At 53.0% G+C, this 25,271-nt stretch overlaps 1 pseudogene; it reads right to left on the bottom strand.

Annotated features, from left to right (window-relative positions):
* Positions 1-5,322: 5,322 nt before the first annotated feature.
* Positions 5,323-25,271, bottom strand: part of LOC131092456 (zinc finger protein 850-like) — a 603,282-nt pseudogene continuing 583,333 nt past the window's right edge.

Raw genomic sequence — 25,271 nt, 5'->3', positions numbered from 1 at the left:
CAGAGGACAGGGCCAGCCGGACCTGTCTGTCCTGACAACTTTTGTCTGGGAGCAGTCCTTGGATATATAGAATTTGGAAGGCCAAATTCTAATTTTGTCCATGGTCCCTGGACAAGAAGGCTGGTTCTTTTCCATAGGAATGAAGGAACAGAGCCCCTCTGTTTCAGGAGCAGATGAGAGGTGACCACCAGAGGCCTAGGCCAGCCAGAGCTTGCAGGTTTTGTTTTGCAAGATGCCCTTGCATAGAGGAAATTATTTTAGGGAGAGTACCAGTTTTGGTAATGGGCATCTGAAAAGGGGGACAGTTCTTTTCCATAGCAAGGAAAGCACAGAGCTCCAGTGCTCCAGGAGCTGATGAGAGGCAGCCCTTGACATCCCAAGATCAGCCAGAGCAGTCAGGTGGCCCCTGGGAGGCCAAGCCAGCCAGAGCGGTTCCATGTTCCCTGGGTTCCATGGGGCCCCACAGTGTCCCAATTGTCCCTTGCTTCCACCAGGCACTGAGGTGGCATAATGCTCCCTTGGAGGCCCTGAAGGTTGGAATGGTCTCCATGGTTCCATCAGGCCCCACAGAGTCATAATGGTCTCTGAGTCCATGAAGCCCTTCTGTGTCACCAAGGTCCCTTGGTTCCATGGGCTCCAGTGGTTCCACAAGGATCCCCTTGGTCCCATGGGATCCAGTGGTGCCACAATGATCCCCTTGGTTCCATGAGGTCCCCACAGTGTACCAGGGATCTCCATGGGAAGGAAAGATCGCAGCCCCAGGGTTGCAGGGGCAGCCACCAGAGGCCAAGGGTCTGGAGCAGCACATGGTCCCAGTGTTTCAAAGGCAGATGAGAGGTGGCCCCAGGTAGCCAAGGCAGCCAGATCTGTCTCTCCTGGCAGATTTCATCTGGGGACAATCTGTGCCTGTAAGGGAATTTGGAGAAGGAATCCCAGTTTTGGCCATAGGGCCCTGGAGGAAGATCAGGAGAGTTCCCTCCCGTAGGAAAGAGAGCCCAGAGCCCCAGTGCTTCAGGGGCAGATGAGGAGCAGATCTCAACATGCCAAGGTAAGCCAGACCTGTCCAGCAGCCCCCAGGACCCCAAACCAGCCACACAGCCACACCTGCTCCCTGTGCCATTGGTTCCATGGGGCCCCACAGTGTCCCAAGGGTCTCCTTGATTCCATTGGTCCCTGCAGTGTCACAGTGTTCTCCTTTCTTCTGCAGTGTCACAATGGCCCCTTGGCTTCCCTGAGCCCTTGCAATGTCCCCATGGCCCCTCGGCTCCCTGTAGCCCCGCTGTGTCACAACAGCTCCTTGGTTCCGTGGGCCCCACAGCTTCATCCTTGGCCCTTGGTTGCAGCCACGTGTATTTAGCCTTCTAGAGCAGAGAAGGTCAGAGTCTGGCTAGCTGAGATTAAGGCCGACACCCAGCTGCATAGTCTACCAGCACCCCTCAGCATCCTAAGGCCTCGGGCTGTGCTGGTTGTGGACGGGATCGCTGGTAAGCGGCAAGAAGGAAGGAGCTGGACACTCTCCGGGGGGGCTAAACTTGGTTTATTGGAAAGCCCACGATGTATCATTGAATGACCAAGAACAAAGGGTGCTTCAGAGTTATAAAGGGAAGGGGTGGACACGGGAGGGGTTTACAGAAGACCAGTAGGGGGAGAAGAGAGGATGAGCTTAACACAAATGACATAGTGGAGAGCCCAATAGGTATCAGGTATGGGAGGGGTCCCGGGACCACAGCCAACCACAACCCCCAAAGATGAGAAGCTTCTGGAATACTAGGTGGAGTGGGGGAGGGTGATTGACTTGGCCCAGGGAGGAGAAAAAGCATACATATAAGGGAAAAAGGGGAGGAGGAATTATATAACCTAGAAGATTGACAATATAACTGGCAGGGCTGTGGCGGGAAAACTGAGGAGGGCAGAACCATTTTGCACAAAATGGAGGGGAGCAGATACATAAAATGGGGGAGGAATTAAATGAACTTAATGAACACACTACAACACTTGGTTCCACAGGGGGCCTGAGTTTGACAATGGTCCCTCTGATTCCATGAGGCACCAGAGTGTCACAATGGTCTCTTTGCTCCCATGAGGTTCCATAGTGGCACCGTGGTGTCCTTGGATCTGCATGGTCACAATAGCCCCTTTGTTCCAAGAGTTTCTGGACTGTCAGGAATGGTTTGTTTGCTCCAGAGGGGCCTTGATGTGTCACAAGGGCTCCGTGGCTTTGTGGGTTTGTGTCTCACCCACACTGGAACCCCAGCAGTTGGTAGCCATGTGCATTTCTTTCCATAGAGCTTCTGTCCTCCTGTCTGTCTTCTCCTTCTAATGCTCTTGATATGGAATATTTTTTGATACCTCAACAACTGAAGTGTTTAAATGTTTCCAGATGTAATGGGCTGAGTTAATCAAGTTACTGCTATTGTGTTTTATGTTGAATTGGATGTTTTATTATATCTTTTCCCAAAGTTTCTTGAGTTTTTGTACTTTGCCAGTGAAATTTTGTGTCATTTTGACCTCTTGAGAATATATGGCTGGTGTTTCTCCTGTGCACCAAACTTTAGTAAAGGAACCCTTGGTTACTTTGAGAAATGACTGCTGACTCAAAATTTTAAAAGGTTTATTCAACCTTAACAAAAATGACAACAAAAGGACTAAGTAAGGAAGAACAGGCCTGGGAGCTTCCCTCGTGGCTGCCTACCACGTGCCTGCCTCGTCCTCAAGATGGACGCTTCACCTTTTATACCCCAGGGAATTACATCAGCCAACCCTGGCCCCTCCCACAGTCTGTCACTCAACTCTTCTTTGCTGTTTATTGGTGGAGTCCACTTTCCTGCAGCTTGATTGGAGGGTCGGGTCTGTCATGCCACGCCCCCTCCCCTAGGAACAAGTTTTTGTACTCGCCTTCTTTCCGCCTGTCCTGGATGGCTCAGGCTCTCTGATGGTAACAATAGGGGGGAAAGGAGACTGTGGGGAGAACAGAGGACATCTAAACAACAGACTGCAATAACATAATCACACATCAATAAAGCTTCTCTTAATATTCACACAGTATTCATCCCTTAATTGCGAGAGCCAATCGTCTCATTTGCCATCCATAAAACAAAGGGACATAAAATCACCATTAAAAGGCTTGGTTCAACCTAAAATTACCCAAAGAGCCTAAAATCAGCCAAAGGCATCTAAAATCCAACTTAAACCTGCCCAGTTTATCCTAAAATCACCCAAACAGGCCCAAACCCCACCCAAATGGGCTTATAACATCCAAAGGGATCTAAAATCACCCTAAACCCCACCAGATTTGTCCTAAAATCACCCTATTGGACACAAATTCTCCCGCTCTGAGACCAAACACAGCCTCAGAACCAGCACCAGCAGCAAGACTGAGACCGTCACTGGAACTGGGACTGGCAGCGCTACAGGACCGGCACCAGTACTAGGACCGAGACCCAGACCAGAACTGGCACTGGGACCAAGACTGGGACCAAGACTGACACTGGGACTGGTACCAGGAGCACTTTGGAAATGGGACTGGCATGGGCAGCGCTCCAGGACTGGGATCAGAACCAAGACTGGAACCCAGCACCCACAACGGGACTGCTCTGGGACCGGGACCAGGACCGAGACCGGGAGCCCTCCAGAACTGAGACCGAGACCATCACAGGAACCAGCACCGAGACTGGCAGCGCTCTGGGACTGGGACCGAGACTGAGATTGGCACTGGGAGCACTCCCGGACCAAGACTGGCACCAGTAGCAGCACTGGCTCCAGAACTGCTCTGAGACTGAGACTGAGACTAGGACCGGAACCGCTCCGCGGTTGAGATTGACACGAAAACCAGAATCAGCACTGGGAGTGCTCTGGGACTGAGACAGAGACCAAGGCTGGCACTGGGACCGGGATCAGTACTGGGATCACTCTGGGACCAGCACCAGGATCAGAAACAGGACAGGAAATGGGTTTGGAAATGGGATTGGCACTGGGATCCCTCTTGAACATCTGTGTCCGTTCCAGGGAGCTTTGGCTGCGCCCCCGGGCAGGATGGAGAGGGACCCCTGGGCAGGGCGGGACCCCCTCGGTTCACATTGACTCGGTGCAGCCATCCCGGTCCATATGGTCCAGTTTGTATGATCCCAGTCTCTGCTCCTAATCCCTATGGTCCCAGCCTGTGAAATCCTGGTCCACGTGATCCCAGTGTGTACAATCCCAACCCATACAACCCAAGTCCGCATGACCCCAGTCTGTATGGTCCTGATGCATATGATCCCAATTTGTATGATCCCAGTCTGTATGGTCCTGATCCATATGGTCCCAGTCTGTGCAGTCCCAGTTTGTGGGATCCCAGTCTGTATGGTCCTGCACAGCACACACTCCAAGGGTCTGGAATTCCAGTTCCCAGCCGGGAAAAGATGTTCCTGCCCTTGAAGGCAAAGCTCTTAAGAAGGGGCCAAAAGCCAAGTCCTGCCAGCCTTCAGAACTTCACCCATGGCTGTTGTAGCCCCTGCAATGGGAATTAAATCAGGGCAGGGTCTTTGGTGGCAGCTGCCCTGGCTCAAGGGAGACACTGAGAGAGAAACAGAGTGGGCAAAGGGAGGCAGGAGAGAAAGGAGGACACAAACACAATCAGCTGAGAAGGTGGCACTCTGCAAACAGAATTGGAACTGACTGAAAATGAATGGGACAGAAATCAGGAACCCTGAAAGTTTTATTTACTATCAAATATATCCCACCCAGCCAGCCCCACACAATCCCCACCCCACCACTCCAAATTGGGATCCCACTTCTCCCAATCTTCTTCCAACCCCATCTCACCCTGGCGGCTGTGAAATAAGTGAGTCTGGCGTGGGACTGAGTTTATTTGAGGTGGCAACAAGGCATTTTGATGTGGGATTGAGTGCGTATGAATTAAAATTCAGTTGGGATGAATTAAAATGTCAGTGGGATTCAGTTGTTTTGAGGTGACCCTCTTGGCTTTTGGAGTGCAAAGAGATGAAAACACTGCCCAAAGTCCCCCCAGAACCCACAAATCTTCCAGAATATTGTCTCCAAACCATCAATTACCCCTCAAAATCCTCTGAAATTGTGGGACTATAGACATCTTTCATCAATTTATTTCATATAACCCCGCTTTTGCTGTTTTTAAGGGATGAAGATAAATCACAAAAAAATTGAGGCCAAACCAAAAAGGGAAGCAGCCAGGTGTGCTCCCAGCATGGATCACAGGGAATGTGAGTGACCAGGGCTATGCCCAAAGCGCCTCCTCCAGTGGGGGATGGAGCTGAAGCAGCACACAAAGCTCTTCTCACACTCAGGGCACTCGCAGGGCTTCCCTTACCGGTGCCTCCGTTGGTGTTGGGTCAAGGTAGAGCTCCTGGAGAAGCTCTTCCCACACTGGGGACACTCGTAGGGCCTCTCCCCAGTGTGGATGCGCCAGTGCCTGATGAGGTGGGAGTTCTGTCTGAATCCCTTCCCGCAGTCGGTGCAGCGGAAGGGCCTCTCCTCGGTGTGAGTCCAAGAGTGCCGGAGGAGATGGGAGCTGGTTGAAACCTCTTCCTGCATTTATCACACTTGTAGGGCCTCTCCCCAGTGTGGATCTTTTGGTGGATGATCAGGTGGGAATGCTGCCCAAAGCTCTTTCCACACTTTCGATGCTAGTAGGGCCGTTCCCCAATGTGGGTCCTCTGGTGCTGGATAAGGTCGAACCTCCTCATATTGAGATCATACGGGGATCATACTGGGAGTGAGTACGAGCCTGCGGGGGGCAATTGAGACCATGTTAGGGGCAAATGGGATATACTGGGATTGACTGGGATGGTGCTGAGTGTGACTGAGAGCAGCTGTGAACATCAGGGAACACGCTCGGAGCTAGCGGGAGCAACTGGGAGTGATTGAGTGCATGTTGGGGGTGATTGGAAACTGCTGGACTTATACTGGGATGAACTGAGATCATGCTGGAGGTGACTGGGATCATACTGGCACTGAATGCCCCTAAACTTAGGCTGACTGGGAGTGCTTGGGAGCAAATGGGATCATACTGAAAGGAAGTGGAAACACACTGGAGGGAACTGGGCTACACTGGGAGATACTGGAAGTGACAGGAATAAAGGTGAGGGGGAAAGAAAACAACTGGAACCATGTGGAGCACAACTGGTTCATACTGGCAGGGACTGGGAGCACACTGGGCTCATCTTTTGGTCATACTGGGAGGGACTGGACTAATACTGAGAGTATCTGAGTGACTGGGAACACACCCTGCACATCATCCCCCATACTGGGACTGACTGGGAGCAACTGGGAGCACGCTGGCAGCAAATGGCGTCAAACTGGGACTGACTGGGTTGATCTAGGAAGGAACTGGAACCATGCTGGAGGCAGCTGGGACCTTACTGGGAGAGATTGGAAGCAACTGGGATTATACTGGGACCACACTGGGAGGGCTGGCATGTGACTGGGATCAAACTGGAGCTTACTGGGATCATACAGGCGTTAAAAGGAAGTGACTGGGATCACACTTTGGGCTACTGGGAGCAGCTGAGAGAAACTGGGATGATGCTGCAAGCAAACTGGAGCAACTGGGAAGGACTGGATGCATGCTGGAGGCAACTGGGATATACTGGGCATTACTGGGGGATCATACTGGGAGAACCGACACCTTACTGGGGCTACTGGCAGTGCCAGGAAATGACTACAGACATGCTGGGGGCAACTGGGATATACTGGGAGTGTCTGCAACCATACTGGGGGGGACTGGAATCACACTGGGAACAACTGGGACCATGCTGGGGAGAACTGGGACCACACTGGGGGCAACTGGGAGTGAGTGGGACCATGCTGGGAGGGACTGGGATCATATGGGGAGTGACTGGGACTAGAGCAGGGGCAACTGGGTTCAACTGGGACCATACTGGGAGTGTCTGGGACCATACTGGGATCACTCTGGGGGCACTGGCATCAGACTGGGAGTGACTGGGAGCAACTGGGATTAGACTGCAAGTGACTGGGATCATACTGGGAGCAGAGTGGGTTTGATTGGACCCTGACTGGGGGTTACTGGGAGCTACTGGACCCATGTTGGGAGCCAACTGGGGTCATAATTAGAGCAACTGGGAGCAACTGGAAGACAACTGGGGGCAAGTGAGCCACACTGAGGTAACTGGGAGTGCCTACAATGACTATGAGAATATTCAGGGCAACTGGGATATACTGGGAGGGTCTGAGACCATATGGGTGTGGGACTGGGAATAGACTGGGAGTGACTGGGAATGTGCTGGGAGAAACTGGGGACACGCTGGGTGCAAGAGGGAGTGACTGTGGCCCTGCTGGGAGAGACTGGGATCATACTGGGAGTGCCTAAGACTATGCTACGGACAACTGGGAGAACTGGTTCAGCCGTCCTGGTCTGGATGGTCCCAGTCCATATTTGATCCCACTCCCTCTTTGATCACAGTCCATATTTAATCCAAGTCCATTTGATCAAAGTCCGTATTTGATCCCAATCCATATTTAATCCCAGTCCCTATTTGATCCCAATCCTTATCTAACCCCAGTCTCTATTTGGTCCCAGTCCACAGTTGATCCCAGTCCATATTTGCCCCCAGTCAATATTTAATCCCAGTCCATAGTTGATCTTAGTCCATATTTGATCCCAGTCCATATTTGATAACAGCCTAAATTATCCCAGTCCATATTTGATCCCAGTCTAAATTATCCCAGTCTGTAGGGATCCATTTGATCCCAGTCCATATTTAATCTAAGTCCTTAGTTTATCCTCGTCCATATTTGATCCCAGTCCATAAGATCTCAGTCCACATTTGATCCTAGGCCATATTTGATCCCAGTTCAAAGTTTATCCCAGTCCTGTTTTGATCCCAGTCCAGTTTATCCCAATCCATAGTTGATCTTAGTCAGTATTTGATCCCAGTCCATTTTTTATCCCAAATCATATTTGATCCCAGCCTGTATTTGATCCCAGTCTATATAATCTCAATCCAGTTTATCCCACTCTGTAGGATCCCAGTCAATAGTTGAACCCAATCCATATTTAATCCCAGTCCATATTTGATCCTTGTTCTATATTTGATCGCAGTCCAAATGCCCCCATTCTACATTTGATCCCAGTCCATATTTGATCCCAGTCCAGTTTATCCCAGTCTGTAGGAACCCAGTCCATATTTGATCCCAGTCTATATAATCTCAGTCCATTTTATCCCAGTCAGCATGATCAAAGTCCATATTTGATCTGAGTCCATATTTGACACCAGTCCCTATTTAATCCCATTCCATATTTGATCCCAATCTATATTTGACACCAGTCCCTATTTCATCCTAGTTTCATATTTGATCCCAGTCCAAATGACACCAGTCCATATTTGATCCCAGTCCATATTTGATCCCAGTCTGTATTTATTTCCAGTCGCTAATTGATCCCAGTCCATATTTGATCCCAGTCCGTATTGCCCTGCATAAATTCCAAAAGTCTGGAACTCCAGCTCCCAGACAGGAAAAGATTTTCCTACCCTTGAAGGCAAATGGAGCAAAATCCTACAGAGAAATTTCCCTGCCAGCCTTCAGAACTTCATCTCCTGGGACTGGGAATTAAAATAATAATTGGGAAATAAAATAATAAATAATCAGGGGAGGGTCTGTGGGGACAGAGGAGTCAATTAAATCAGGGCAGGGTCAATTAAATCAAAGGAGGGTCTCTGGTGGTCCCTGGGTCAAGGGAGACACTGAGAGAGAAACAGAGCAGGCAAAGAGAGGCAGGGGAGAGCAGGGGACACAAACACAATCAGCAGAGAAGGCGGCACTCTGCAAAGAGAACTGCAATGGACAGAACATGAACGGGAGAGAAATCAGTAAGTCTGAGAGTTTTATTTGCTATCAAATACATCCCACATATCCAGCTCCACACAATCTCCATCACCACTCTAACTGAGATCCCACTACTCCAAATTATCTCCCAACGCCATCTCAGCCTGCTGGGTGTGGAATCGAATGAATTTGGTGTGGGATTGAGATTTTTGAGGTGGGTTTGAGGCTTTTGGGGTAAAATGGAGCTGTTTTCACTGGGATTTGAGTGGTTTTGAGGTGACAGATCCATCTCTCTTGGCTTTTGGAGTGCAAAGAGATGGAGAATAGAAAAAAATTAAGGTGAAATTAAAAGTAGAAGCAGCCAGGTGTATTCCCAGCATGGATCACATGGAATGTGAGTGACCAGGGCTGTGCCCAAAGTGCCTCCTCCAGTGAGGGATTGAAGCACGAAGCTCTTCCTGCACTCGAGGCACTCGCAGGACTTCCCTTACTGGTGGCTCCGTTGGTGTTGAGTCAAGGTAGAGCTCCTGGAGAAGCTCTTCCCACACTGGGGACACTGGTAGGGCCTCTCTGCAGTGTGGATGCACTGGTGGGTGATGAGGTGGGAGTTCTGCCTGAATCCATTTCCACAGTCAGGGCATTGGAAGGGCCTCTCTTCTGTGTGACTCTGATAGTGCTGGAGGAGATGGGAGCTGGTTTGAAACCCCTTCCTACACTTGGAACACTTGTAGGGCCTCTCCCCAGTGTGTGTCATCTGGTGCGAGATCAGGTGGGAGCCCCGGCTGAAGCTTTGTCCACACTCCCCACACTCATACGGCCTGTCCGCAGTGTGGATCTTTTGGTGCACGATCAGGGTGGACTGTCGCCCTGGTTTTCTAGGATTTTCTGAGCCTTCTGATGTTGACATTCTTGTAGTGAACTTTCCCACACACTTTTTCTGTAAACAACTCATTGTTTTTCATTCCTTTTGGAGGAGGAGAGATTTGATGGACTGTCGGTTTGACCTGTGGCATTGCAGAGGTGTCACTGTCACCTTCCAATCCACTGTCACCCTTGTAAAACTATAAATAGTGGAGTCAGAGAATAAAACTTCCCTTTTTCCTTTCACCTGAAAGTGGTGTGTGCCTGTGTCATTTCGTGTCGGTCGGCGACATCTGGTGACCCCAAAGTGTATTGCAGCCTAGGCTAAGATACGAACAGCGCATTGCGGTGAGAATTCCCCCCCCTCCTTTTGGTGCTTTGCCTGTTGTTCTTGGGGCAATGGAAACCTCTGTGGTTCTCCAGGATGATTCCCTCATTTTGGATCTCTGGAGGGAGGTCCTGCAGTTGAAACAGGTGTCTGTTTCCTGGGATGGTTTTGAGAGATTGATTCTGTGGGCCCAAGAGAGAGGGTTTTTTTCGGATCCTGTAAAGGCTTTTAATAAGCAGGAATGGTCTCTCCTGGGAATCCACCTCATGGAGGCCCTCTTTGATGACTGCACGGTAGATGTGGGACCGCTGCTGGTGCAGTGGAAGAAATGTGAGGAGCTTTGGCGGGGGTCTGGTTCTTGTACCCCTCGGAGTTCCCAGGGAAGCCCTTCTACCTCAGATGGGGATGGGGAGGAGATTGAGCTCCTGGGTGATGTGGAGTTCCCTTCCCCGCCCCACAACGGTGTGCTGGGGAGTGGCCATTGTCTGCCCGGGGTGGATTGGGCTCACAGCCAGCTGGTCCCAGGTCCGGGGGGATTCGGCAGGCCATCTTAGCCCCGCCTCGTGCGGGTGGCGGGGCGGGGGACGGGTTGCCCTCTCTGTGTGCCTTCCCGGCCCTTAAGGGTCAGCCTCCGCCCCGACTTGAGGCTGCTGCGGTGACTACCTGTTGTCCGAAATGCGGTGTGTCCACCACATTGCCCCTGAGCGAGGTGGGGGTGGAGGAGTCTCCCGCCCCCGAGTCGGGTTCCTCAGCGGGGGGGCGATTTCACCTTCTTCCGGGTCTGAGCAGCCTGCTGGGCATGCGCAGCCGGTAGAGACAGTCGGGAGCGGGACGTTGCCCGCCTCTGGGTCTGCGCAGCCTGCTGGGCACGCGCAACCGGTGAAGGCAGCCGGGGGCGGGGTGTCGGTCGGTGCTCCGCTTGGCCCCGCTCTGGTGGGCGGGCAGCCTGTCCCTCTCCACTTGGTGGGGGCGGTGCCCACTGCGGGACCTTGCGGCTTGGGGAGGGCTCTCATAGGGGGCTTGCCCGGCTCCATTGTGCCACCCCGCAGTGACACGGCTCCGCGGGCCGCGCCTCCCTCGGCATTCCACCCAGCCTCGTATTGGGGGATGGGGGCCCTGCGCCGGTCTCATCCAGCGCCGTGCCAGATTTGCGGGCCGTGCCGGCAGCTGCGGCCGCCGAGGTGGCCCCTGCCGGAGCTGCAGCACAGCAGAGGACTGGCGTGTTTACCTTTAGTGCAACTGCTGACACGGCCGGCGGGAGGCCAGTGGGTGCCCGGGGCCATGGTGCTCTCTCGTCAGGTCTTTGGACGCTTCCTGCGTGCCAGGTGACCGTACATCCGAGGTACCCAGAACGTTTCTGGCCAGAGGCAAAAACCAAGACTGACGAGATGAATGAACTTGTCTCCTCCCGGCATCTGCAGGGTCGGCGGGCGGATTCCTTTGGCTCTGCCAGTGCTGCAGAGGGCTCATGGACGAGTGGTGTTGCCCCGGCTTCCGGTCAATCACTCCCCCTTGTCTCTGGGAGGCCCAAGGATGGGGACACAGCAGGTGCGGTGGCTTTGCCAGGGGTTCCCCAGGCTTTCCCTGTGCTCAGGGGTGTCACTCATAACACTTATGAACCCTTTGCATATAAGCTGGAGAAGGAACTCCGTGAAGCGGTTGCTTAGCATGGTTTGGGGTCTGCTGAGGTTATGCACATTCTTCGGAGACTTGCTAAGGACACGCTGACACCTCACGATGTCCGTTGTGTAGCACATTCTCTTTTTGACCCTGTGCAATTTGGTGTTTTTGAGACCAAGTGGGCTCGTCTGGCGGCCCAAGCGGTGAGGCAGAATGCTACGCTGGCACTGGAGGACCCAAGGCGTGGAGTTGTTGACATGCTAATGGGGACAGAGCGGTATGAGAGTGTTCACGGGCAGGTTGGATACGATCCCCTTGTGCTTCAGCAATGTAAAACGCTGGGCATGGGAGCGATTGTGCAGACCCTGGAAATGGTTGCTCTGAAGCAGCCGTTCTCAACCGTTGTCCAAGGGGATGAAGAGCCTTTTATGGTATTTGCGGCAAGGTTGATTGCGTCCGTGGAGAGGCAGGTGCCTGATCCTGTGGCAAGGGACGTCACGATTACAAACCTTGTCAAGTGCAATTGTAATGAAGCTTGTAATAAGGTTATAGCGGCTATGCCTGGTGATCCTAGTATCTGGGAGATGGCAGAAGCCTGTGCGAACATCATCCCCTCACGTCGGAAGTTGGCCGCTGTGGCTGCCGCTGTGCAGCCCGTCTGGGCAGCACCTCAGGGCGGGCGGCTGCAGCAGGGGAATGCGCAGACTAGCAGGAAGCGGGGGAAAAAAATGCAGAAAGTTAAATTCCCCATGTTCTTGTGCGGTCGGTATGGTAGGTCGAATCACATGTCTAACGTTTGTAAGGCGACTGTTCATGCTAATGGCCAGGCGTTACCGGGTTCGGGAAACGTGAGGCGGAGCGCACAGGAGGGGTGCGCTCAGACACAAGCTTCTCTCCAGACCCAGGTGCCGATGGAGGTCTCCTTTGCCGGCTTGCAGCCAGCACCCATGGATCAGCAGGCGTGGATGTCTGCACCACAGCAAAAGTTGTCTTAGACTCGTCTGAGATACGCAATGTTGCCCTGGATGCCTTTGGTCCCTTGGGTGGGGGCTTGAGTGCTCTCCTTATGGGGAGGTCCAGTGCCACCCTTCAGGGCATCATTGTGCACCTGGGGCTCATTGATGCAGATTTTACAGGGCAAATTTGTGCCATGGTTTCCACACCCACTCCCCCTGTCACAATTCCTACAGTGACACGGCTTGCTCAACTTGTGCCTTTTAAGTCTTCTGTTCGCAGGACAGCTGACCGGTCACGTGGAGCTGGTGGCTTTGGATCCACTGGGACGCCTCAGGTTCACTGGACTGCTGTCCTGACCAGGGACTGTCCCGAGATGCTGTGTACCCTGTCTGTTCTTGGTGCAACACTGTCGGAAATCCACCTCCGCGGGCTTCTCGACAGTGGTGCTGACGTCACGGTTCTCTCCTTTGCCGCCTGGCCCTCGGAGTGGCCCCTGGATCCAGTGGGGACATCTGTCGCGGGCCTGGGAGGGACGGCACAATGTTACGTGGCTCAGCAGCCTGTGCTGGTCACGAACCCAGAGGGACAGATGGCCTGGGTTAGGCCTCATGTTACTTCTACTCCTGCCAACCTCTGGGGGAGGGATGTTCTGTCTGCCTGAGGGGTGTGTATTGGGACGGATTTTTGATGGGGGCCACTGCAGTGAATGGCGCAGAGTGTCCTACGCCTCCTATACGGTGGCTGTTGGACAAACCCGTTTGGGAGAAGCAGTGGCCCCTCCCTGATGATAAATTAGTCGCCCTTCGGAATTTGGTGCAGGAGCAGTTGGACCAGGGTCATCTGGAGCCTTCCAACAGTCCTTGGAACACTCCTGTCTTCTGTACAAAAAAGAAACCTGGGAAATGGAGGTTGTTGCAAGACCTTCGAAACGTCAATGCCATGATGGAAAGCATGGGAACATTGCAGGTGGGCATGCCATCGCCTACCATGCTTCCTGCAGGCTGGGCGGACCTCATTGTGGATCTGAAGGATTGGTTTTTTTCGATTCCTTTGCATCCCGATGACAGACCAAAATTTGCCTTCTCGGTGCCAGCGATTAACGAGGCTGAGCCCGCACAGAGATATCAATGGAGGACATTGCCTCAAGGCATGCGTAATTCTCCTGCCCTATGCCAGTGGTACGTGACCTGTGCCTTGCCTGGAGTTCGCAAGCAGTTTCCTGATGCGTGTCTGTATCATTATATGGACGACATTTTGGTGGCTGCATCCACCCAGGATGAGCTGCTGAGGATTCAGCCTCGGTTGCTCGATGCTTTGCATGCTCATGGACTGCAGGTGGCTCCAGAAAAGGTTCAACAAAAACCACCTTGGAAGTACTTGGGGGTCAAAATTCTGGAACGGACAATCTGTCACCAGGAGGTGCAATTTGTGCATTCTGTGAAGACACCGAATGATGCTCAGAAATTGATAGGTGTCATCACTTGGTTACGTCCGTATTTGGGATTAACCAATGCACAGCTGTCTCCTCTGTATGATTTGTTGAAAGGAGACTCTGATCTAAAGTCGCCTCATACACTGACCCCTGAGGCGCGTAAGGCGTTGGAGGTGGTTCAGCAAGCTGTTTCGGCTTGTCAGGTTTATCGCATTGATCCCTCCGTTGATGTCACTGTGTTCATCACCACTCCAGATTCGCATCCCACAGGTATCATTGGTCAATGGAGTGACAAATGGTCTGATTCCTTGCACGTTCTGGAATGGGTCTTCCTGCCCCATCAGGCGCAGAAGACGGGAACTACATTGTTTGAGCTAATTGCTCGCTTGATAATCAAATGCCGACAACGGTGTTTGCAATTGATGGGTGCGGATCCTGCAAAGATCATACTCCCAGTACAACGGGAGGATTTTGACTGGAGCTTTGCAAACAGTGTGTCTCTGCAGAGTGCTCTGGAAAATTTTTCAGGGCAGATCATTTATCATCTGCCCAGCCATAGGCTGTTGCATATGGCGAAATCCACACAAATTTCTTTGCGGCCCAAGAATAGCCAGGAACCCGTGCAAGGACCCACCGTCTTCACTGACGGTTCAAGGAGAACAGGAAAGGCCATTGTTACCTGGAGGGATGGATCTGAGTGGCAGGTTCTGGAAGGCCATGAGAATGGGTCAGCCCAATTGGTTGAACTGCGGGCTGCTGTCATGGCATTTGAAAAATTTTCCCAGGTACTTTTCAACTTGGTCACGGATTCCGCCTATGTGGCTGATATCGCACAGTGGTTGGGTCATTCGGTTTAGAAGGAGGTCAGTAATCCTGCCTTGTTTCATATACTGAAGACCTTGTGGTGTGCCATTCAGGCCCGAGTTCATCCATTCTATGTTCTGCATGTGAGGAGTCACACCAATTTGTCAGGTTTTATAGTGGAAGGTAACGCGAGGGCTGACAAGTTGGCTAACCCAGCGTGGGTAGCGCCTCAGCCTGATACACTCGCACAGGCCAAGACATCGCATGGGTAATTCCACCAAAATGCACATACCCTGCAGAAGCAGTATCAGCTGACGCCAACTGAGGCTCGTGACATTGTCGAGTCATGTGATGACTGCCATGCACTTGCTCCGCCTCTGCCAGCAGGGGTAAATAGCAGAGGCCTTAGGGCCTTGGAGCTTTGGCAGACCGATGCCACCCAGGTTGCCGAGTTTGGCCGGCTCAAGTATGTGCATGTCACGGTGGACACATTCTCCTCTGCGATGTGGGCTTCTGCTCACACGGGGGAGAAGGCCCGTGATGTCCTTGCCCACTGGAGGCAGGCCTTTGCCGTTCTGGGCATACCTTCTGCTATGAAAAACGACAATGGTCCTGCTTACGCATGGCAAAAGGTGCGGCAGTTCCTGCAGTTGTGGGGTGTCTCGCAAGGGTTTGGTATCCCTCATTCTCCGACTGGTCAAGCTATTGTAGAACGCGCTCATGGTACTCTGAAGCAGGTTCTTCAAAAACAAAAACGGGGAATGCAGGGTGAAACACCGCACAGTCGGTTGGCAAAAGCTTTGTGTACAATCAATCATCTCACTGTGCCACAGAACTCAAATAACCCTGTCACTTTGAATCACCATCTCTCATTGCAGGCGGCAGATGAGGCACATCAGCCTCGAGCGAAGGTTCGGGTGCGGAATTTAGTCACCAAACAGTGGGAAGGCCCCTATGACCTTATCGCTTCGGGGCGCGGGTATGCTTGCGTGTCCACAGATACTGGGGTACGCTGGGTACCTTCCAAATGTGTTCGCCCTGATCTGCGACCACAGAGACTGAATCCAGCTGATGAGCAAGATGGAAACCATGACCAACCTAAAAGGCTTCAAGCGGGGGAATCACTGAGTGATGATTTGGATGTAGACGCTGAGAGTGATCACTCTGATTATTCCTCTGCAAGTGTACACTGAACGTTGTTCATATTTTTCCTTTTAACATTGTTCATTTTTTCCTTTTTTCTTTTTTAAACGGAAAAGGGTGAGAAGTTGGCCTGGTTTTCTAGGATTTTCTAAGCCTTCTGATGTTGACGTTCTTGTAGTGAACTTTCCCACACACTTTTTCTGTAAACAACTCATTGTTTTTCATTCCTTTTCGAGAAGGAGAGATTTGATGGACTGTCAGTTTGACCTGTGGCATTGCAGAGGTGTCACTGTCACCTTCCAATCCACTGTCACCCTTGTAAAACTATAAATAGTGGAGTCAGAGAATAAAACTTCCCTTTTTCCTTTCACCTGAAAGCGGTGTGTGCCTGTGTCCTTTCGTGTTGGTCGGCAACAGTGGACCTCTGGCTGAAGCTCTTCCCACACTCCTCACACTCATGGGGCCTCTCCCTAGTGTGGATGTGCTGGTGGTTGATCAGGTTGGTGCTCCTCCTGAAGCTCTTCCCACACTCCTCATACTCACGGGGCCTCTCCCCAGTATGGATTTGTTGGTGCCTGACAAGATGGTCGTTCCGCCTGAAACCCTGCCCGCAGTCAGGGCAACAGAAGGGCCTCTCCTCTGTGTGCGTGCGCTGGTGCAGGAGGAGCTCAGAGCTGGTCTGAAACCTCTTCTTGCATTGATCACACTCATAGGGCCGTTCCCCAGTGTGGGTCCTCTGGTGCTTAAACAGGTTGGAACTACAGCTGAAGCTCTTCCCACACTCCCCACACTTGTAGGGCCGTTCCCCAGTGTGGATCCTCTGGTGCTTGATCAGCTCAGAGTTCCACCCGAAACTCTTCCCACACTCCTCACACGTGTGGGGCTTCTCCCCATCATGGAGCTGCTCATGGAGCACAAGCGCCGAGCTCTGGCTCCATCTCCAGCCACCTTCCCAGCCCATGCTGGCTCTTTTCCCCTCAGATCCCCGCCAGCTGCATTTGCAGCCCCTCCTCGTGCAGCATCTCCAGGGCTTTTCCTCCCCGTTGTCTTCCTGCGCTGTGGAGCCGCTCAAAATGGCCTCTTCCACCAGGTTCTGCCATGGGCATTTGTCCTTTCTGCTCTCCATGCTCAGCTCCTGCTCTGGGGGAAGAAGGACAAGGACAGGATGGGAGTTGCCTCCGTGCCACAGGCAAGGGCAAGGAGATCCCCCCAGGGCTGAGCTGCAGCTGGGGCCGTGATGCGCTGGGAGATGGAGCAGCACAGAGAGGGGGCACTGACTTCCTCCTCACCTGCCTCAGTGTCCTCAGGCATCTTCCTCTTCCTCACAGCCTCCCAGGGGTCAGGAATGGGAAATCCTGGTTTGGGGAAAATGAGGGAAGAGCACATTGAGTTTAAAGATCCCTCTGCCCAAGTCCATCTCTACAAGTCAGCGGCCCTCATGGCTCCAGAAAAACCACCCAAACACCAAGATTCAGCCCTGGAAAAGCCTCCCAGGAGTTCCCCAAACCTGCACCCTCCCCTTTGGTGTTCAGGGGTTCCCCCCTGTCCCAGCTTCTGTGGTCATGCTTGGACTGGGGGTCCCCCTTCTCCTTGGTGCCCACCCTGCCCGGCCTGCTGACAGTCCCAGCAATGCCAAAAGCTCCCCCTTTTTCTCTCTCCCCATTTCGGGATGCCGGGGCTGTTTGGGCTCCCGGGCTCCCTTCTCCCCTCATTCTCTGCTCAGGGCTGCAGCAGCTCCAAGGAGTCCCCCCTGCCCCTCTCCAGGCTCTTGAGGCTCCCGCCAATGGCAGCGCTCCCCCCCCTCTGGGCTCCCCACTTTGGGCTCCTGGGGGACACAGGGCTCTGCTCCTCCAGGCTGCCCCTGCCGGCAGCCGCCACCGCCACCCCCCGATGTCCCCCTGAGGGGCCTTTTCCGCTCAGCCTTGGACTTCTGCATTCTCCAAATATCCCCCCAAAAACCCAGATGGGAGCGACTGGGAGTGATTTGGAACATGCTGGATGGAACTGGGCTGCACTGGGACATACTGGGAGTGACTGAAACAAAAGTGAGGGTGAAAGAGAGCAACTGGAACCATGTGGAGCACAACTGGTTCATACTGGCAGGGACTGGGAGCACACTGGGATCATCTTTGGATCATACTGGGAGGGACTGGACTAATACTGGGAGTATCTGAGAGCAACTGGGAACACACCCTGCACATCATCCCCCATACTGGGCCTGACTGGGAGCAACTGGGAGCACGCTGGCAGCAAATGGCATCATACGGGGACTGACTGGGCTGATCTAGGAAGCAACTGGAATCACGCTGGAGGCAGCTGGGACCTTACTGGGAGAGATTAGAAGCAACTGGGATTACACTGGGACCACACTGGGAGGGCTGGCATGTGACTGGGATCAAACTGGAGCTTACTGGGATCATACTGGCGTTGAAAGGAAGTGACTGGGATCACACTTTGGGCTACTGGGAGCAGCTGAGAGAAACTGGGATGATGCTGCAAGCAAACTGGAGCAACTGGGAAGGACTGGATGCATGCTGGAGGCAACTGGGATATTCTGGGCATGACTGGGAGATCATACTGGGAGAACTAAAACCTTACTGGGGCCACTGGCAGTGCCTGGAAATGACTACAGACATGCTGGGGGCAACTGGGATATACTGGAATTGTCTGTAACCATACTGGGGGGGACTGGAATCACACTGGGAACAACTGGGACCATACTGGGAGTGTCTGGAACCATAGGGGAGTGATGGAAGCACACTGGGAACAGCTGGAAGGTACTGGAACCATGCTGAGAGGACTGAGACTACAATGGGGCAACTGGGATCATACTGGGAACAACTGGGAACACACTTTGAGCAACAGATGGAAACTGGGATTCTGCTAGAGGAAACTAGGAGTAACTGGGAAAGACTGGGATCATTCTGAGCTAACTAAAACATACTGGGAGTGTCTCTAACCATACTGGGGGGACTGGAACCACACTGGGAACAGCTGGGATCATGCTGGGAGTAACTGGGATGATGCTGGGGAAACTGAACCTACCCTGGAGGCAACTGGGCACGACTGGGACCCTGCAGGGAGGGACTGGGACTATTCCTGGGGCAACTGGGATCATAATGGGAGGAACTGGGAACATCTGGAATTATGCTGGGAGCAGCTGGGATCACACTGGGATCACAGTAAGAGCAGCTGAATCCATACTGGGTTACACTGGGATCTCATTGAGAGCAACTGGAGTCATACCAGGATTGACTGGGAGTGGCTGGTTTTGTGGATTTTGGAAGTTTGGATTTGGGGGGATTTTATTGGAATTTTGAGGGGGAGTTTTTCTGGGGTGTTTGGGGGTTTATTTAATTTTTCTGTGGCTTTTATTGAATTTTGGGGGGCTTACTGGGATTTTGTTAGGATTGTTTGGGATTCTCAGAAATTCTGGAGGTTTTATTGGGATTTTCAGGAGACTTTGTGAGCCTTTTATTGGCATTGTGGGGGAATTAAGTGGGATTCACTGGGGATTTGGGGTTTTTGGTGTGATTTTTTGCGTGTTTCCAGGATTTCTTTGGATCTTGGGGGAGATTTTGTGGGACATTTTATGGTTTTGGGGACATTTTTGGGGGATTTGCAGAGTTTCATCAGGATCTTTGGGGTGATTAGGATTTCAAGAGATTTTTGGGCTTTTATTGGGATTCTAGGGTGCTCTAATGGGATTTTGAGATATTTAATTGGGATTTAGTGGGTTTTATTGGGACTTACAGGGCTTTTAAGGAGATTTTGGTGCCTCTGAGCCTGTCCCCACACCCAGGGAATGCCCCAAAGCCCCCCTAGAATTCAACTGAAACGCCACAATATCACCAATAAGAAAACCCTCAAAAACCCCAGAGAATCTCTAAAAATCCCAGTGGAACTCACCAAAATTTAAAAAAAATTAAAATTTCAATAAATTCCCCCCCAAGTAAACCCCAAAACCCCAACACCCGAAATCCAAAATCCCCCAAATCAACAAAACACCCCATAGTCATGCAACCATCCCAAAACCCAATAATTCTCCTCCAAAAACCCCAATAATTCTCCCCAAACTCCCAACAAAATCCCCTAATGCCCAAACAAACCACTCCGAAATCCCCAAAATCCCTCTCAAAACCCCAAAACCCCCACAAATCCCCCCAGAATCCCCCAGACTCACTCGGGCCGGCCGGTGGAACAGCAGACACTTCACGGGGCCCTCGGAGCTTTTTGGGGAGGGGGCACCATGGGAGATCCCCAAAAACTGGGGGGGGAAGGGAACCCGTGCTGTGCCCCCGCCCCCTGAAACCCCCAGACCCTGGTTCAGGGTGGGCCTGGGAACCCCCGGGGCCTCCAAATCTCCCGGGACACCTCCAGGAACCCCAAAACCCCCAGAGCTCCCCCAGTGTTGGCCCAGAAACACCCTGGACCCCAAAACCTCCCCAGGACTCTCAGACCACCCGCCCACTTCCCCTCAAAATTCACCCCAGACCCACCTGAGACCCCCCCCTTTAAATCCACCAGACTGCCCCACATCCCCCTCAGACCCCTCAATCCCCCCAAACCCTATGAAATCCCCTCGGACTGCCCCAAATTTCCCCCAGATACACCTCAACCCCCCCCCCCCCCCCCAGATCCACTCGCAACTCCCCAGTTTCTCTCACAATCCCCCAAAATCCCCTCAGACCCTCCAAATTCCCCTCAGATCCCCCTAAATCCATCTGAGAACGCTCCAGACCCTCTCAAGCCTCCCCCAAAGCTGCCTAAAGCCTCCTCAGACCCACCAAAGCCCCCTCAGACCCCCTCATTCAATCCAAACCCAACGAACATCCCCCGCGTTTCCCGTCGATGCCCCCAAAAATCCCCAATTTCCCCTCAGATCCGCCCCAAACTCCCCCGTTTCCCAAGGACCGACCTCAACCCCGCTCTCCCCTCACAAGCTCCCGCTTCCATCGCTTCCGCGGGCTCCCAACAATGGCGGCGCGCCCCGCCCCGAACCAACCAATCACTGCGCTTCACGTACACGAACTAACCAATCACAGCGCGGCTCCCCTCAGGAACGCCCGCCTTCCCCGAGCCGCCTCAGCCAATCAGAGGCGAGCCGGAGGCGACGCCCCCTTCCCCGCCGCCGCCGGGACCCGCCGGGCTCGGGACAGGAGCGGGAGGGGCCTGAGAGGGGATCGGGGGGGGACTTTGGGGAGGGTCCGGGGGGGCTTTGGGGAGGCCAGGGTGGTCTGGGGAGGGGTCCTGGGGCATTGTGGGGGGACCTGGGGGGCGCGGATTGGTCTAAGAGGGATCTGGGGGGCGGGGTGGGGAGGGGAGGGGGGGAGGGGACGTCGTGGGAGGGGAGGGGGGGGTTTTGGGGAGGGGTCGTAGGAAGGTCTTGGGAGGGTCTGGGGGCGTTGGGATGGTCCTGTGGGGAGTTTGGGGAGGGCTCTGGGAGGTCCTGAGGGTGTCCTGGGAGGGTTTTGGAGGTTTTGGGGAGGGGCTCTGGCAGTGTGATAAACAGGGCCATTGGAGCAGCTCCTTTCAAAAGGCCTTTATTAAAGACAGCCCTGGGTGCGGAACCCGAGGGGTCGCGCACAGCGCTGCTGCTCCCACAGGGCCGCGCTGAGCAGGAGGAGGAGCAGCGCAGCTTTGTCTCTCGGCACAGCCGGGGCTTCCGGCCTCACCAGAGTCCTTAGGAAGGCAACGTTGGCTCGGAGCTTAGGGGGATCCTCCAAGCTGAGCTCTATTAAAATTATGGTGGCAGGACGGAATCCGGCTTTGCTCAAGGGTGGGTGATTTAGTGCGGTTCTGCTGGGTTAAAGTCATCGTTTATGTGCTGGTTTGTTGTTTGAGAGGGTTCCTACAGCCTCTCATTTAAATTCAGTCTGGGACGGGAAGGGATACAAATCTGGGCTGAGATGGAAAGGGGCACAAATACGGAGTGTGACGGGGAGAGATACAAATACAGGGTAAAATGGTAACACGGAATAGCGGCAACTAAAGGCAAGTCCTAGAACTGTAACATTCAATGTTTAACAACAAACCAACACTTCAAATTAAGACCCTATCAACTTCATTAAGATCAACTAGCAATTACTGCTCTGAAAAAGAGCTCTCATCCCCAGGGTTTCATTTCTCAAATCTATTGGAGCAAAAATGAGCAATGTGCCCTGCTGGTGTTGAGATGTTCTGAGTCCCTCAGCTGTGAGTTGGGTTCCCGTGCTGTCCTGCCTGGTGCTTGCTGGATATGCTGGAACAAAGAGCTTAGGCCCTTGAAGAAAACGACCACAAATGAGTTCATTGGGATTTACTGGGCTCAGAGTAAAAGGGATGAAATTCAGGTTTGATCTAGAAAATGCTTCCTTCCCTGTGAGGGTGGTGAAGTCCTGGCTTCACAGATTGCTCAGAGAAGCCGAGTAAATAAAGTTTCAGAATTCTTCCTTTCTGTCCCATTCCTATTCCATAAGTCCAGATTTGGTTTTCAGAGTGCCACCTTCTCAGCTGGTTGCCGTTTGTGTCCTGCCTTCTCTCCTGCCTTCCTTAGTCTGCTCCTTTTCCCTTCCAGGGTCTCTCTTTACCTGTGGCAGCTCCCAGTCAAAGACCCTCCCCTGATCTTTTTCTTGTTTTCCTTCACAATCCAGGTGCTCAGACAGCCCTGGATGAAGTTCTGGAGGCTGGCAGTGAAATGTCTTCATAAGATCTTGCTGCGCTTGTGTCTTGGCCCCTTCAGAATTCGGCCTTGAAGGGCAGGAGCATCTTTTCCTTGCTGGTAGCTGGAATTGCAGCCCATGGCAGTGAGTGCCAGAGATGTCAGAGGGCGATTGCTGAGGCTGCCAGGGCGCTGCTCCTGCCGTGCCTGCCAGGGGAGCTGTGCAGGGCAGGGTCAGGCTCCAGCAGCTGGCTGGGCTCCCCGAGCAGACAGCAAAGGCGGCTTTGCTGCACATTCTGCAGCTGGGAGCAGAGGGAAGAAGGGAAGGGAGTCCCTGACAGAATGCTGGAATGCTTGTGGCTGGAAGGAACCTGCCCCTAGACCCCAATCGGGCCGAGCCCTGGATGTCCCCTGAGACCCCCCCCCAGATCCCCTCCCCAAACTCTTCCAGACCCCCAAAGCCCCTCCCCAAAACCTCCAAAACCCTCCCAGGACACCCTCAGGACGCCCCAGAGCCCTCACCAACCTCCCCCCAGGACCATCCCAACACCCCCAGACCCTCCCAAGACCTTCCTACGACCCCTCCCCGAAACCTCCCACGACCCTCTCCCCCCTCGAGACCCCTCTTAGAACCCATCCACACCCCCAGGTCCCCCCACAATGCCCCAGGACCCCTCCCCAAAGCCCCCCTGGACCCTCCTCCCCCGCCGCCCCCGATCCCCTCTCAGACGCCTCCCGCTCCTGTCCCGAGCCCGGCGGGTCCCGGCGGGGACGGGGGCGCCTCTTCCGGCTTGATTCTGATTGGCTGGGACAGCGCAGGGAAGGCGGGCGTAGCTGAGGGGAGCCGCGCCCTGATTCGTTAGTTCAGGGACGTGCAGCGCAGTGATTGCTTGGTTCGGGCCGGGGCGCGCCGCTATTGGCTGGTGGAGCTCGCGCACGCAGCGGAGGCGGGAAGTTTTGAGGAGAGAACGGCTGGGGAGGAGCTGCGGTGGGGCCGGGGGAAAACTGGAGGCGTTTGGGGCGGGTCTGAGGGGAACTTGGGGATTTTTGGGGACATTGTTGGGAAATAGGGGGAGGGTGTGGTGGGTTTCGGGGGAATGAGGGGGTCTGAGGGGGCTTTGGTGGGTCTGAGGTGTTGGAATCCATAAGGTTAGAGGGTTTTTAGGAAATGGTTAAAAAAGTATAGGCCTCAGACTGAAGTTTTGTTGGCATTGCAGAAAAGTTTCCCATGCAAGCAGAAAAGTTTCCCAAGCAGTAGACGTGACAAAATACAATACGCCTCTGTAGAATTGGCTTTAGGATGGCAACAAGGTTATTTAATGTATATCTTTAGAAGGTTAGCATGAATAGAACTTTGTTCTTTGTCTCTTATGAACTAGTCTTTGTTTTAGCTACGATTACGTATGTTTTATAAGATTGCATAGAATGCTTGTCAATACGTGTTTTCTGTGTCTGATTGGCTGAAACTAGACTGAGATGATTTTATGTATTGCTGTATGAGCCCTGCTAGAGGAGACATTTTTTGGTGTGGATCAGTGAGCTGTCATGTCTCCATTTTGTATTTTGAGACTGATGTGCTGGAAATAAAAGCCAAAATCTCTTCACTGGTCTGGTTACAATGTTATCCATATTTGGATATTTTGCTGCGGCCTAGTGGGTTCCTTTTTAAGACGTGGGTTCCTGACACAATTGGACTTATACCTACCCCATCCCCCACATGAGGCGGCTTTAGGGAGCTTTGAGGGGGATTGAGAGTGTCTGGAGTGTTCTCAGGTGGGTTTAGGGGGATCTGAGGGGAATTTGGAGGGTCTGAGGGGATTTTGAGGGATTGCAAGAGAAACTGGGGAGTTGTGAGGGGATCTGAGGGGTATTGAGGTGTATCTGGGGGGAATTTGGGGCAGTCCGAGGGGATTTCATAGGGTTTGGGGGGATTGAGGGGTCTGAGGGGAACTTGGGGCAGTCTGATGGATCTGGGGGGGGGGGGGGGTCTCAGGTGGGTCTGGGGTGCAGTCTGGTGCCCCCTCCCCAAAAAGCTCCGAGGGCCCCGTGAAGTGTCTGCTGTTCCACCGGCCGGGTGCCCGCTGATCCAGGACGGCCCGAGTGAGTCTGGGGGATTCTGGGGGGATTTGTGGGGGTTTTGGGGTTTTGAGAGGGATTTTGGGGATTTCGGAGTGGTTTGTTTGGGCATTAGGGGATTTTGTTGGGAGTTTGGGGAGAATTATTGGGGTTTTTGGAGGAGAATTATTGGGTTTTGGGATGGTTGCATGACTATGGGGTGTTTTGTTGATTTGGGGGATTTTGGATTTCGGGTGTTGGGGTTTTGGGGTTTACTTGGGGGGGAATTTATTGAAATTTTAATTTTTTTTAAATTTTGGTGAGTTCCACTGGGATTTTTAGAGATTCTCTGGGGTTTTTGAGGGTTTTCTTATTGGTGATATTGTGGCGTTTCAGTTGAATTCTAGGGGGGCTTTGGGGCATTCCCTGGGTGTGGGGACAGGCTCAGAGGCACCAAAATCTCCTTAAAAGCCCTGTAAGTCCCAATAAAACCCACTAAATCCCAATTAAATATCTCAAAATCCCATTAGAGCACCCTAGAATCCCAATAAAAGCCCAAAAATCTCTTGAAATCCTAATCACCCCAAAGATCCTGATGAAACTCTGCAAATCCCCCAAAAATGTCCCCA

Source organism: Melospiza georgiana, chromosome 22, assembly GCF_028018845.1.
Source record: "Melospiza georgiana isolate bMelGeo1 chromosome 22, bMelGeo1.pri, whole genome shotgun sequence".
In the NCBI taxonomy this organism is placed as follows: domain Eukaryota; kingdom Metazoa; phylum Chordata; class Aves; order Passeriformes; family Passerellidae; genus Melospiza; species Melospiza georgiana.
Note: the sequence above shows the minus strand (reverse complement) of the source record. Positions and strands in the feature narration are given on the sequence as shown.